The sequence below is a fragment of the Papaver somniferum genome, unplaced genomic scaffold (assembly GCF_003573695.1).
Source record: "Papaver somniferum cultivar HN1 unplaced genomic scaffold, ASM357369v1 unplaced-scaffold_65, whole genome shotgun sequence".
Taxonomy (NCBI): domain Eukaryota; kingdom Viridiplantae; phylum Streptophyta; class Magnoliopsida; order Ranunculales; family Papaveraceae; genus Papaver; species Papaver somniferum.
The window spans coordinates 1,513,155-1,526,009 of record NW_020649304.1 but is presented as its reverse complement, the minus strand read 5'-3'; positions in this window follow the sequence as shown (position 1 = coordinate 1,526,009).

Below are 12,855 nucleotides of genomic sequence, written 5' to 3'. Positions count from 1 at the left end.
ATGCCATTCAGTTTGAAAAGTGCCGGTGCGACGTATCAATGCACTATGACGACAATCTTTCATGACATGATGCATAAGCAAGTTGAAGACTACGTGGACGATATAATAGTCAAATCCAAGACTCAAACTATCTTCACAATGCCGCTAACGCGAACCGTTAAGGGTCTCCACAGCTTCATGGGCAAGGTGAATTCGACGTTTTATACATGGCTTAGCCCAGCTTGTTGCTTCATTCACTTCCTTGCTGAAGAGAGGAGAAAGTTTCGTATGGACCGCACTACAACATGAAGCGTTTTGGAAGATTCAACGAATATTTTCATCTCCAAATCATCACAAAGGGTTCACCTATCATGTCATCCCGGACAAAGAGAGATCCAGGGACATCTTCAGATCTACTGGAGCGTCCTGAATTCAGGACACTTGTGGGTCACGATCCAAATGTGACTGAACAACAAGTGGTGTAATTGTGCATCAATGTGATGGAACCTGTCTATCGTGCTTTGTCGAAGAACCCGCGCTTTCAGACATCCTCTGAACTCCGTGAAGCTGCTAAACGCGTAGTTGCGACAGCACCTGCCCTGCTAGAAGAACAAGCCTGCCAGTAATGAAGAGCCTCATGATGTTCGCGGAAGCATACATCTCACCAACAGGCAATACAACCTTCAGCCTTCTATAAGCAGTTTCACTAAAGCAGCAAGAGGAAAGCCACCGAGATACAACAGCTTGCGCGTCCAAAATTTCCAACTTCAACTCTAGCACCACGTGCACGACTGCCGCAATAATGAAACAACGTCCAAGATATTCCATATCTGGATCGACGGTAACTACATCAATGAGAGACGCTTTCAGAATTTGTCTCCCGTGGAAAAAGTAGTTCCGTTACCAAAGGAGATTGCACCTGGGACTTAAGAGGGTGCCAAGTTCGTGCAAGTTGCCACTACCTGCCAGTCTCTTCTAATCACAGCTGCTGCCAAGAACTGTTGTTGCTCGTCGATTGATACCATCTAGAGCTTCACCATATCAACAACCATTACGTACAAAAGACCCATCGGGCATTCAAGATGGAGCCACGTAGACCACGCTTTGGGACTGAGGCTCAGCATGAAATTCTTTCGCCGTCAGTCAAGAACTTCTTCAACACAAGAGAGGTAGTCAATCAAGAAGCATGTAATTCGCAAAGGGAAACCAAGCTAAAGAAGAGGCCGCTTCAACACTCTCTCCAGCAGAAGCCGCTTCAACACTCTCTCCAGCAGAAGCTGCTTCAACGCTCTCCGGTTCCTGCTCGCTCCAGAAGCTGCTCTAACGCTCTCCAGGACCTGCTCGCTCCAGAAGCTGTTTCAACGCTCTCAGCGGGACCCACACCACATTCGAACATACAATGTTCACGTTTGGGCAAAGAAAGCAGCCTGGGTCCCACGAGCAAAGGAAAGACCGATATTGGTTAGCAAGACCGGTGTTAGTCAACAAGACGTCACAACAGCAAGGCCGGTGTCGGTCGAGGCAGCGATGTCCGTCATCAAGGTCGGAGTTCGTCAAATCAGCAAGGCCGGTGTTCGTCAAGACAAGGCCGGTGTTGGTCAAGGAGAAAGTCTGGTATTGGGTGAGGCAATAGGTTTGGTGTCTGGTCAAAGCAGGCACGCGGAGGGTCCCACTTGATCAGGCACAACTAGCACCAGATTGGTCAAAGTAGGCACAGCCGGCCCCAAGCAAAACAGGCACGCGACGGGTCCCACGTTCGGGCAAAGCAAGCAAGGCTGGTATTGAGCCACGTCAGCAAGTAAGGCTGGTATTGGGCCACGTCAGCAAACAAGGCCGGTGTTGGTCGAATCCACGAAGCCGGAGTTGATCAAGGTCATAAGGCTGGTATTCGAATGAAATAGCACAGCAGGGCCGGTTTTTAGTTGAAGCACAGGGCCGATGTTTGAAGCATGTACATGGTGGACCCGTGTTTAATTGAAGCATGTACATATGCCCATGTTCGAAGCAAGTATGCTTACATCGGGTCCCACGTTCGACCAAAACATGCTTACATCGGGTCCCACGTTCGACCAAAGCAGACACAACAAGCCCACGTTCGATCAAGCAGGCGCATGATGAGTCCCACGGTTGAGCGAAGTAGGCGGGCCCACATGCCTATCAAACAGGTGCAACAAGGTAACGTTTGGTCGAAGCATATACATGGTGGGGTCCACATCCGTTCATGGTTACATGCACGGTTGTCTATGGGAAGAGGATCATACAAGTTCTATTCCCTTCTTGGCTCAAATACCTAAAGGAGGAAACCGGTCCCACCAAGGTCGTCGTCACACCTGGCGTACTCCCACGAACGAAGCAGGCGCAACAAGCGGTCGATTAGGCACATCAAGCCCACGTTCGATCAACCAGGCGCAATATCCCCTCGACCGAAGCAGGCTTAGCAAGGTCGATCCGGCAAGACCGACATTCGAACGGAGCAAGCACGGAGCAGGCTCTCGACCGAAGAAGGCATAGCAAGGTCGATCGAAGCAGGAAAGACCGACATCATGCTAGGGGAACGCTCGCCTGGATGCCTCTTGAACATGACATGCTCCAAGGATAGGACGACCCGTCTCTCCTGGTAACATCTAACTTTGTCTTATAAGTTTTATCTTTAACTGTCACCATCTCATGCCTACCCCACAATAATGCAACCATTATGCGCTAGGAAGGGGATTTAATGTTGATGGTGGATTTTAGTTCAGGGCTAAAATTGTAAAACCAAATTTATGCGCTGACATCCTGCAAAGGATAAAGCCACTGGTAAGTGATGAATACTTCTACACTTTACTAATTCACCTAAAATGGAGCATGTAGCAACAATCCCATATACCTTGTGAATTTATAACATTATTAATGTATGACCAGCCTTGTATTTCCTATACTGCTCCACTCTTATCATTGGTGCGGCATGACGACTGAGTGTTCCTCTCAGCAGAGCAACACGAATCTCCAAGCATTAATAATGAAACATGTACGAAATACCCGTACAGGCTATAACTCTCGGAGTGTTATACTAGCTCGATTGAGCATCTGGACTGTCCATATCAGTCTCAGAAATGATCACGACCATCCAACTTCACCAGCATGATTGGATGGCTCATATCGAATCCATAACCCTCAAGCAGGTATTGGAGTATTCACCACCGGCCCAATGCGTACCCGCATGATCGGCCTCCCCAAAAGGGTAGCATGGATTGCCAATACGTCCAGCCAAAAAAGCGTGGATGAGAAACCCTAAATTAGGGTTTGCGACACATTACATGTATCGCAAAGCAGTCTCAACTATCCATCTTCGCAGGCATAGATGGAGGGTGTAGATGTAGATTCAAAGGGACCAGAGCATGTCGACACAATCACCGTGGGCCCGCCTACATACATGACCGATCGGTCAAGACCAACTATAGTTGGTCGTTCCAGTTCGTGCGCCCAAATAAGGCATGACGCACGACCGGTGAAACCCTAATTAGGGTTTGAACATCACGAGCGTCCATTTTCTCCTGCACGAACGAAGGGTCCAGGAATAGACTAGGCAGGTCAGGTGTGCATCAACATGATCATCATGGGCCCATCTATCTTCACACCCGATCGGCCAAGGCATATCATGCCTGGTTTCCTCGATTCGCACGCCCAAACTAGGCGTGGTCACACCTCCCAATTGCAAACTAATCTCGACCACTCAACTTTGCCGGACAAATTGAGTGGCTTAGATCACGTTTCTATGGGACAATGAAATACAGGCATGTACACCAGACCATCGTCTGCACACCAGACTAATCGGCCAAGACCGACCAGGTTTGGTCGCCTCGAAACGCGCACCCAAAGTTGGCATGACGCGCGGCCTTTGCGGCACAAAATCTCTGTCACAAATCAATCCTAGCCGTTCCTCTTTGCCGGACAAATTGAGCGATCTAGATTACACTTTCACGATACAATGAGGTATGTGCATGTACACCGGCATGCCGTCTACACGCATGCCCAATCGGCCTTGCCAAAATCGTGTCCCAAACTTGGATTCGATCAAGATGAAGAGTGATGCTTGCGCACCTCTTCATAAACCCTAATTCCACTAACGGTCGCAGATGAGTGTCTCAAAGATCATCTCGTCCGTTCCACTTCACCTGCTTGGTTATACAACCCTGGTCAGGAGTTAACTGGTCAATGAGGTGTCGTGGTGATTACCATCCGTCACTCTACCACACCAAGTGATCGTCCAAGTCAGGACTTACCTGTACAGCCCAAAACGATCACTTGAAGATGGCTATACATGCATCTATTTTAACACGCTTAATCGTGACTTACTCCATTAAGCCTTAAAACAGCGATGCTTCACTCATGCTAAATACATTCGATGCATTACATGCATATGATTCATACGATATTTCATAAATATCGACTTCCTAAATAACTTAGTTATTTAATTTAGCATTACATGTTACTTTCTGTGGGTCCCACGATCCACATGCTAGAGACATCAATCATGTCACAAACTGGGGGATACATACCGGGGTATTGGTCTGGAGGTTTACAGTGTGCAGCGCATAACGCGCCATCACAAGAACGTGTCAGGAAGTCATGGACGGTTAGTGATGATGGGAGAAGTGGACAAGACTGATCGTGTAACACTAACACACGCAACTCCACTACTCCATCACTCCACTTTCTCCACTTCCCATGAGAGACGTGGGTTAGGCTCAATGACTTGTATAAATAGGTTCTCCTCCCTATTTTCAAACAATACAAGACAACACAAAACAACAGAAGCAAGTGTTGATACAACCGTATTCAAACACCGGAACTGATAGCTTACATTCTGCAAGCCAGTTCAGCTTTGTGATACAAGTCATACATAGCCAACACCTTCACAATCTCAACACCTTCTTCGCTTCCCTCCCTAAGATCAATCCCATCTCCTTCACCTTGTGACCGAAGCAAGTCTGAAACGGCCATTTCTTGGTTTAGGCCAGAATTGTACAGATTGATTTCTCGAATCACAAAGCACTCCCGTGCAGTGCATTTGTTTAGGGTTTAGATTCATTCCTCATCCACACACCCCAAATTACCAAATTCGGCAGAATAGTTTTCACCCATAAACAGTATGTCCTTGTTTATTATTTTATTCCTGGCTCTATGCCATTGTTTTGAAAAATAAAAGCATGAACTTTTTTAAATCAACAAAGTGTTGTTTCCAAACAATATTTTTGGAAGAATTTTTATGGACCCCCTTCTTACGGGTACACGTACGGTTTTTGGGGTTCTCTCACAAACCAATCCTGTAAACCCTAAGTCTCTCGAAACTTGTTTATATATCTATCCATTGAGTTGAATATTCTCACTCTAGGCTTCCTGTTATCAATGGATTCTCCTTCCTGCTTGGGATTTACCTGAAGACTTCGTTGATAATGCGGTATATTTCGAATTCGATAAAGAGAAGGGAATCCTTGTTTAAGTTGAAGGATATTTTCCTCAATCTCCTGATTCCTATTCGGATATTGAGGAGGTTGAAGAGATTTCGGCTGAAGTAGTTCTTGACTTCCTCAAAAACTTCGAGGATGCAAAGCAGCAACTTGTTGATACAATGAAGTGTCTTGATGTGGTAAGAACTGAGTTGAAAAAGGTTAATTCTGACCTTGTTCTCATGAAAACCCATGTTAAAGAACTTCTCAATAAGGATATTCTCTCCGAAGTTGCAAAGGATGTTGCTGTTCACAAGCTCAAAGATCTCAAGACTCATGAGGATCCTGAACCGTCTATTTGACTTCAGTTCGTGTTCGGATTTGACATGGTTTTTTTTAGCTTGTTGATTTTATTTGTCTAGTAAATCTTCTATTCTCTTGTTTTGTTTAGAAGAATAACTAGAGTTTGGAATAGCCATTATTGTGATTACACATAGCTATGTCCAATGTTTTCATCTTCATGTTTTTAGATTTATTGGTTTAAATTCTAAATTTGTTTGGAAGATGATTTTTGCAGTATTAATCTTTATGATTTTATATATTGCAATTTGTTATGGGATATGTGTGTTTGCGTCCGTGAACTGTAATTGTCCCATACCTTGTCAAAAGTTAAGTCCTTTACATGTCGATATGCATATGTTGACAAAAGAAGGAATGAACTTTTGACAAATACAAAAGTTAAGCCTATTATGTCAATTATTGATGGAAGATAGGTTAAAACCTTTTGTTCACAAGGATTATGTCTATTGTATGTCATTGTGCAAATGGTGATGAAAAATAGAATGAATCCTTGATTATTCCACAGTATTTGGTCGACCTCCGGTCTACAATTTTTTGTGCATATACTGTGATGTTCCATAAAGTGTCTTATGTTGAGCACAATCGACTGAGTTATTTATAGCTTAGTTGTTGCTCCGTGAGGTACTTTACATCGAGCATTTTCAACTAAATTAATCATCCTTGTTTGGTTATTTAGTTGTTGCTCCGTAAGTTCTCTTATGTCGAGCATGACCAATTAAATTGATTACTCTTTGTGGTTAATTTGGTTGTGTATTCCGATTAGATTAATTATGGGTTCTCTTGTGATTAATCTAATTGAGTATTTTTGAGTCTCCATAAGTTCACTTATGTTGAGCATTTCTGATTAAATTAATCATGGGTTCTCTTGTGGTTAATTTAATTGAGTATTTTGGATTCAAATTCATACTTGTATGAGATTTGTTATTTCCAAAGAAATCCTTCTTTTCTTTTGAAATTAAGGTCGCTCTTGTTGTTCTTTCGGGAATGACATTATATGGGGGAGAGTTCTTAATTGAACTTGTGCTTAATTGTCAAATATTTGTGGGGAGTGCGGCTGTGGAATATTATAGGGGTCATCTTGTATCTTTATAAACTCCTTGATGAATGCATTTAGCCTCGGCTATATGACTGCATCTAAATAAGATGATATGTGCTTTCTTTTGGTCATGAAATGTCTCTTTCGGAAATTTCATTAGGATCCCGTTTTCGTACCTTTGCCAATTTTATTGACAAAAAGGGGGAGAATTAATATGTAGTTCACACTACAAATATAAATGGTTTTCGGATCATTATGTAAGGGGGAGTGGTTTCCATGTGAGATGGAGTATTGAGTAAGAGGGAGTGATACATATCACCATAGTATTGTTGTCGAAGTTCTGATACAATTGAACTTTGATATTGTATAATGATACTATGACACTGTATAACAATGATTGAGAACTCTTGTTTTCTCGTTGTTATAGCTACGGATTTTCAACAACGATGATGCTGAACTTACAACCTTTGGGATCATTGGAGTACTTGGAAGTGACGAAGATTTCGAGTAATGTTGAAGATTATGCATGTGGAATAGGAGCTACAAAAGTTAATTCATTTATTTTTTAATTCCATATGTATTGATAGTTTTGTCACTAAAATTGACAAAGGGGGAGATTGTTAGAGCATTGCTCTGTCGAACTCGCATGTGTTGTTATCTCAAGCATGTTGTCAATGTTAGTGATCAAAACTATAAGTTTTGATTTCTAGTCTACTATATTTAAGTCTCGGACTAGGATAGAAATTGTAGTTGAGCTCAAGAACTCAATGGAGATCATCATACAAGACGAAGGACTACTCAAGGAACTGGTGGAACTTCATCGACTAAAAGGTATGTGGAGACTTGAACTTATCTATCACTCAAAAGTCTATCTACTCTATCTCATATCTTGAGACAAAAGTAGTTTTGCTATATAGACTTTGATTATACACATTTGCTATTTCGAACCGAGTTTATCTCGCCTATCTATTTCTCGAAATATGTGTTGGTAAGCTTTCGCTTTGGACAAGTTCATCTTTACCTAGTGACGAAAGTCATGTTATGTTTCAATCACTTTGAAAATTGCTTTGACGAAAAATGGTTTGTGAATAACAACTATATAACGTCCTCTAAGAATGTTTCAATGATTGAAATGAGAGTTTAGATCATATAACCAATGATGTATATAAGCATTGTGTGGCAACACATATATGTATAAGTCCCTTTTTCCTTGAACCGAAGTTTGCGAACTTTGTTGATCAAGAGAACCGAAACAAGAGCCGTGAACTCAGTCCGCGAACCCAATCCGCGAACTGGCGGAAGTTCTCGACCCGAGAAAATCTGCTGGAGTTTGAGAACTCCTTCCGGGAACTTAAGTCCGTGAACTAAGTCTGCGAACTTAAGCTAGTTATATCTAAAGACGATTGTTTGTGAACTTATCTATATTAACTAAGGAATGCAAATTGCAAACCGTGGCTATAAAGTTCATAAACCGATTCGAGTGAATCAAATCGTTTTTGCTTCGATTGTGTCTTGTGTAGTTACATAAGATTTCCTTGCAATTGAACAACTCTCTAACTAGTTCATTTGAGTCATTTAAACTAGTTATGGTGAAAAAGAATATGGTTGATATGAAAGTGCTCATATGGCTAACCATTTGGTTAACTATTGTTGAACCAACAAATGTTCATGTTTGGGCACGGTTACATAAACCCAAAATAGTACATTTCATTTGTGTGTAACAAGCTAAGTTTTCGATCCAACGGTTGAAATATATTAGCTTGAATCTAATCAGGTTTTCATCTAACGGTGAATATTGAATGCTTTGTTACCAAGCTAACATTAATTGCAAACCCTGATTTGAAAGACTATATAAGGGAGAACTCTAGCAACTGGGAAACCTAATCCCCAAACCTCATGTGTGATACTAGTTGTATTAGCTAGAGTCGATTCTCCTTTAACCTTTGGTTTCTTCTTAAAAACCAGGTTAACGACTTAAAGACTTCATTGGGATTATGAAGCCAGACCGATACTACTTTCTCGTAGTTGTGTGATATGATCACAATCATAACGATTGGCTTGAGATTTATATCTCCGATAGGCAAGATAGAAAAGTAATCACAAACATCTTCGTCTCATCGTTTGTGATTCCACAATATCTTCTTTCGCCGCGTCGATTAAGATTATTGTGAGGTGATTGATAATACTAGGTTGTTCTTCGAGAATATAAGTCCGGGTTATCAATTGGTTCCTGTTCACCTTGATTTATCAAAATACGGAACAAAACTTGTAGGTTTATCTGTGGGAGACAGATTTATCTATTCTGTAGACTTTTCTGTGTGATACAGATTTGTTTATTAAAGTCTTCGACTTTGGGTCGTAGCAACTCTTAGTTGTGGGTGAGATCAGCTACGGGAATCAAGTGCGTAATTTGTACACTCCTCCGGTCTCCTTATTATCTTGACTTAGTTAAAGCGGACTAATAATTTAGGACGGACGGAGTAGTTTTTTGGAAGACGCAACTGTACCTTGAATCAGTATGAGATTTATTGGGGTTCAACTACAGTCCAGATCGAAGTTAGTTTGTAGTATGCTAGTGTCTGTAGCGGCTTAATAGAGTGTGGTGTTCAATCTGGACTAGGTCCCGGGGTTTTTCTGCATTTGCGGTTTCCTCGTTAAAAAAATTCTAGTGTCTGTGTTATTTCTATTATGCATTATATTTTGTTATACAATTGAAATATCACAGGTTGTGCGTTTGAATCAATCAATTTGAAATCCGACCTTTGGTTGTTGATTGAAATTGATTGATCCTTGAACATTGGTCATTGGTACCGTTCAAGTGATTTCTCTTGTATTCAATTAGACTCGCAGATTTCTATTTGCTTGAGAAAGAATTTAATCAAGAAAGAGAGATATAACTCTTTGATATACTTTATTAAGATTGAGTCTAGTTGATTCTCTTGAAAGTATATTGGAGTTTGTCCATACAGATTGCTAATCGAAATATTGGGTGAGGTTGTTAGACCCCCGCTTTTTCAGTTAACAATGGATGATCAAAAGTCAACGTCAGATCTAAAGACAGATCTGAAAAACCGTTAATATCTTGATCAAGTTTGAGTGACCTTATGTCAGAAGAGAAGGCTCTCAAGAATAATCAAACTAGGTGCAACCAAGAGTTAGTCACTCATCAATAACTGAAAACTGAAATAATAATGCAATTCTAGTTTCCCACATACGGTATTAATAGACGCTTCTTCACCCCAAAGAAGTCTTTAAACTAGCGGATGTAAGAGATTTCACCTAATTAGGTTACTTTCCTCTCCAAGATAGTATTACGAGAATACTATTAGTCGATTACAGCAGTGACTACGAAACGAAGTGTCTGCCTCACGATAAGTTTGTAAGAAGAACAAACTTCACTATTTATAGACCAAGGTAGTTTGGATATCAAGGAATTTCCAAAACTGAAAATATTCTTAACATAAGAAATAAAGCACCTAAATTCGGTTTTGTCTAATTCCAACAAATATCCAACTGTATAACCAAAACCTCTCTTGGACAACTCAATATTAGCTAGCACTTAACTAATATATCTTTCCAGAGATATGTTTTGCTTGCTGGTAAAAAAAACATATTAATTCGAAAACCTCAAAAAAATTCTCTACTATTTTGGTTTGGGATCTCAACTTGAGTATCAAGGAATATCTTTGAACAATTAAGAAATAAGATTTCAGCACATGTTCAAATTACTCATTATATCAACATCTTGAATTTTCCTATTTTGCAAACCTAATTTCCAAATAACACAAACCCTAAAGTGTATGTGACTTTAAGAAATCGGTTTTGCCTATTGGGACCGGTTCTACCTTGACTCCTAAAACAAGTTAGGATCGAATCTACCTTGACTCCCAATATAGGTGGGGATTGGTTCTACTTTGAATCCTAACATAAGCTAGGATCAGTTCTATCTTGATTCCTTATATAGCTTAGGATCGATCCAACCTTAAGATCTTCAATGAAAACCGTACCTTCAATCCTGATGATTTCCTTTCACCTATGACACAAGTTCGTATGTCTACTTCCTTAAACTCATGTAATTAAACATAGTTTTCTAGGCATGAAATCAATCATATGTTCACTACACAATCTAGTAACGAGTTACAAAGATTATGTCAATGTCATAATTACGAAGTTTAAAAGATAAGCATTATACTTCGTAATTCAATATACCAATATAAAGCATTCATCACTATTGATATATTGTTCCTTGACACTTTGATCACAAAATAATGATCAAGTCTCTTATACTAGAGTTTCATGTATATAATCTTCACAGGTTATGTTATTCAATCATAAACGACTTGAAATCCTACAATATAGAAATGGAAAAAAGTCAAGTCATGTATTACTAACCTCAAGTGAAAGGATGATGTCATCGCTGATATCGATTCGTTTTCGGAATCTTCAGGTCTTTAGAGTAATATTTATATGTCTTAACATTTCTAGACTTCCTAGTGTAACCTAACGAAGTTGACTCTAGTAATCTAATCAAGCGACTTATGAGATTTGATACTAAAATATGACAACCAACCTTAACATACCAACGCTTGGTGGGTTCAACCGAGCAATGCTCTAACAATGGTCATTTTTATAAGTGACTCTTTAAGTTGGAGTTTCATGTTTTGGTGAATACAGTGAGAACATTTTAAGTTTCTTGGGAGTTTTATGTTTTGGTATTGCATGTTTCTCTAGTAATGACCTATTACAGTTTGTTATAGCACTAGAAGTATTAACATCAAAATGAAACCTGTCTTCATCCCTTGAAATTTTTCCTAAAGTTGCGACTAAGATCACGAATTTTATGACCCATCTTGACACAAAATGCAAGTTTGTTCGAGGATGAGATTTTTTTTTTATATTGTCCCGCTTACGGCCTTGCACTTCCATTTTATACCTCACAATTTCATATGTAAATCCATCCATTACGTCTTCATCTTCATAATGGCGTCTTTCAGTTTTTGAATCCAACATCATTGCCTTTTTCTCTACTTGCTACTACAACTTGAATATTGCTCACAACTTCTTGGAGCCTTGTCATTTCATCTTTGGCGCTAAAAATAAAGGACGAATATGAATATTCAGATATTTGGAAAAGAGGGTATATGAAATATCTTGGAAAAGATATACATATGTATAAAAATTTGGTTAGATAACTGTGGTTAAGTTTGTTGTTTTTTGATGTCATATCTACTACTTTTTTTTTACTCGGTCAATAAAATTAAAAATAAACGAAAACGGTACAAGGACTAGATTAAACTAGCGCAAGCCGTAAGGTCACCACTAGTTCAACCTATTTGAATCGAAAGTATACCTCTCCAGGACATTCAACCGAAAGAAGAAAGCCTGGCCTACCCTCATAAAACTCAAAGACATCTTCAGCCAACAAACATGCTTGTTTGGCCAAAGCATCAGCAGAAAAATTTACTTCCCTATAATTATGAACATAGCGAATATTATCATAAAAATTCCTCGCAATCCTCCACTTCGGAACTAGCTTCCAAGGCAACTCGCCCTTCTGAAAAGCTTGAATGCAACTTATCGAATCTGAACGAATGCAGATATTTTTGACATTCCACCTCTTTGCTAGCATCGTTCCATAAATAACAGCACACACTTCTGCAAAAAAATTAGTTTGGCAGCCAAGGCCAACGGACAAAATTCTGAGAACAGCTGCATTAACATCTCTAAAAGTGACACCAGCACCAGCTTGGCCTGGATTACCGCGAGAAGCACCAAACAAATCATTATTTCACCAGGATTAGGAGGAAACCAACTAACCTCTTTTGGAGTCGAAAACTTGCACGATCTATGTTGCACCCTGAAATAATTCAAGATGCGAAAATCTTCTTGCGTATTGTACATATGGCCATTCATTCTAATCGAGTTATCACGGATAACCTGATAAACTCTACCTTTAAAACCAAGCCAATGCATCTTAAAATCTTCAAAAAACACCTTGTTGCGCATCTTCCATAATTCTGTGACAATTGCAAGATTAGCAACTAGCCA